Genomic DNA, 3661 nt, shown 5'->3' with positions numbered 1-3661 from the left:
CGACTGTCGTTACAGAAGACAAAGGGAGAAGGAGAAAGAAGTGTCTGAACTGTCACATTCTTTGGACACCGCCAAGAGTGAGAGCTGTGGGGGCTCCCTGTCTCCCTGTAGAGGATGAAGCTGGGTTAATTAGCATTGATAATATACAGCTGTGGGCTGGCTGGGGGGTGGGTGGGTTGTCTGATGTAGACAAGGTGCAGGTGTGGCTGGTTCTGCTAAGAGGTTGGGCAGCCAATGAAGAGAGAGGAGGAAGAAGCAGAGAGAAGAGAGCGAGTGAGCGAGCAAGCAAGCATGCATGCATGCCCTGGGTGAGGAGAGACCAGGAGGATGTAGCAGAGGGACTGGCATGAAGAGTATGTTGGTATGTGGTGGTAAAAGACCTTGTTGTAGCTTCTAGTTTGGAAAGTGCTGTGACATCTTCTCTCTTGTGTGTCCCAGGCCCTACCTGCCCCTCCTCTGGCCCCATCTCTTACCTGTGCTGCTGTGACCGTTTTGGTGTTGCGGGTTGACTTGGGTTGGACCAAAACTGCTCTTATGTCTCCCCTTCCTCTGCCAGACAGGGGAGAGAAAATACAATGAAAAGTTGGCGAGTCATAGTTGAGGATGGGGAGATCGCTCGGCACTTCTCGTCACGGGTGAAACAGACTGAACTTGGGGAAATGGTTTCAGTCCATTAGCAGGCAAATCAGAGCAGGAGAATGAGAAGCAAAACCAAATCTTCAAAACACCTTACCCTCAGCTTTCGCTTCCATCAGGCTTCGCTTTACTCCCAATTTCCTTGTCTCCCCTCCCCGCTGGGGGACGGCAGTTACAGTCAGTTGATGGATGTCCCATTGATTCTTCTTCTTCCCCTTCCTCAGGGGGAGGTCTTCTCATGCTCTTCCCTGGTTCCGGTGTGGGTCTTTCCCTGGGATGCAGTCCTTTAGGAACAGAGTGCTCTGGCGTGGGACCCCTGCGGGTCCCTGACTGGGATGAAAAACACTTTCAATATGGATACTTCCTCCCTCAGAAAGACAACCATGTGAGCAGAATGTACTACCTGGGACAAATGTCCTTTCCTGAACAGTGGCATGAAGTGGACAGACTGTATTTTTAACTGTCTGAAGGGTGCTGAAGAATGGCCTCGTGAGGAAGGCAATCTGAGTCCATGGGCTTCAGTGGGCATGGGCTCACACACTGAGAGACATAACCTTGTGCCATGTATTCCTTTGACCAGGTAAAATACATGGACCATTCCTGAACCGATCCCTTACTTAATAAACCTCAAACTTGTAAAACAATGACAGTTTTAATAGGCCCCAGGACAAAAGTCAAAGCCATGGTCTTAATTGGTCACTTCACTGAAGAGAGAGACTGTGTTTGTAAGCTCAGTCTGCTTATAGTCACCGGATTTCTCTTCTGCTTTCTTCTCTGAGGCTGGGGTTCTGCTAGAGCTATTTTAGACCAGGTCCATGTGATGCAATGCAGACTCTGATCAAGACGTTCCATGCTCCATGTCTAGAGGTGGTAGCTCACTGTTTGGAGGGAAGAAGGGAGCTTGAAACTTCCTATTGTATCACATAACTGTATTTTTGTTGATAGCCCAAAATATTATTGTTTTATGATCTTCTCCAAATAGAAGAATCCATTACATGTGCCATTTCACCTGTAGCTGGGACTACTTTCATTGCCCTCTCAGTCTTCTGTGCAAGTGCAAGCAGGTGGCCATCCAGTGGGTTAGCACATGGGCAGACGAAAGAGGCTGAATTCTTTGAAGTGGCTTGTTAGGAGCAGGCAAGGCAAGCAAAAGAATTTCCAAGTGCTCATGGTGCTGCAGTCAAAGATGTATGTCAAAAAATGTCTGGAGACAGGCTGCAGGGCAAGCATGGGACTGCCTTTTCCCATCACACCCAGAGAAGTTACCATAATTTGGGGTTCTGCTCTTCTGGACTGGTGGGATGAAGGTTGGGTATAACCTTGAGAGCTTCCGTGCTGAGGAACTCAGAGGAAGAGTCAGGCACAGAATCTAAAAGAACTGCGGTCACGAGCATGTCCTTTATGGAAGTGCTCTGAAGACGTTCTCAGACTACAGCACACACAACAATTTGGGAAGCATATGGGAGATGACTCAGAAGGATGCAAATAATAATGTCATTTACCATAAGGAAAGGTGCAATTTCCACATTACTTTCTCTTCTTTGTTCATTATAGCATTGTACACTATTGCCCGCAGCCTGGGACAAAGGGACCTCTGCAAGAACCACGACCTCTCTACCGTGTCGGGGGCCCACAGGAAATCAGAAACAAGACACAGCTGTGGACAAGTGGAACCCTGAAACACACATGCTATCTGTATTCTGTCTTCAACCCACACAGTCAAGAAGAAGGTGTCCACAGCCATGGGCAAAAGGAGGGCTACAGCACCCACCCTGCCCTTATGCCACCCAGCTCCCACGGGCAGATCAAAGGTGCCCGCACACACGGACAACGGGAGAACCACAAAACCTGCTGTATCTGTACCCCGTCATGCTACAGACAGGCAGAAGGTGCCCGCGGCCATGGGCAAAGAGAGAGCCGCACCACCTGCACGATCCACAACCCACCCTGCTCCCACGGGCAGCTCAAAGGTGCCCGCAGCCAGGGACAAAGGGACCTCTGCAGCAACCGCCACCTCTCTACCATGCCGGGGTCCCACAGGAAAACAGAAGCAACACGCAGCCGTGGACAAGTGGATCCCTGCAACACACACGCTATCTCTGTTCTGTCTTCATCCCATAGTCAACAAGAAGGTGCCCACAGCCATGGGCAAAAGGAGGGCTACAGCACCCACCCTGCCCTTATGCCACCCAGCTCCCATGGGCAGATCAAAGGTGCCCGCACACAACGGACAATGGGAGCACCACAAAACCTGCTGTATCTGTACCCCCTCATCCTACAGACAGCAAGAAGGTGCCCACAGCCATGGACAAAGAGAGAGCCGCACCACCTGCACAATCCACAACCCACCCTGCTCCCATGGGCAGCTCAAAGGTGCCCGCAGCCAGGGACAAAGGGACCTCTGCAGCAACGACCACCTCTCTACCATCCCGGGGCCCCACAGGAAATCATAAGCAACACGAAGTCGTGGACAAGGTGACCTTGACAACATGCACTGTACCTGTTCCCTGTCTTCAACCCACAGACAACAAGAAGGTGCCCACAGCCATGGGCAAAAGGAGGGCTACAGCACCCACCCTGCCCTTATGCCACCCAGCTCCCACGGGCAGATCAAAGGTGCCCGCACACACGGACAATGGGAGCACCACAAAACCTGCTGTATCTGTACCCCCTCATCCTACAGACAGCAAGAAGGTGCCCACAGCCATGGACAAAGAGAGAGCCGCACCACCTGCACAATCCACAACCCACCCTGCTCCCATGGGCAGCTCAAAGGTGCCCGCAGCCAGGGACAAAGGGACCTCTGCAGCAACGACCACCTCTCTACCATCCCGGGGCCCCACAGGAAATCATAAGCAACACGAAGTCGTGGACAAGGTGACCTTGACAACATGCACTGTACCTGTTCCCTGTCTTCAACCCACAGACAACAAGAAGGTGCCCACAGCCATGGGCAAAAGGAGGGCTACAGCACCCACCCTGCCCTTATGCCACCCAGCTCCCACGGGCAGATCAAAGGTGCCCG

Source organism: Falco naumanni, chromosome 22 (genome assembly GCF_017639655.2).
Source record: "Falco naumanni isolate bFalNau1 chromosome 22, bFalNau1.pat, whole genome shotgun sequence".
Classification (NCBI taxonomy): Eukaryota; Metazoa; Chordata; class Aves; order Falconiformes; family Falconidae; genus Falco; species Falco naumanni.
Note: the sequence above shows the minus strand (reverse complement) of the source record.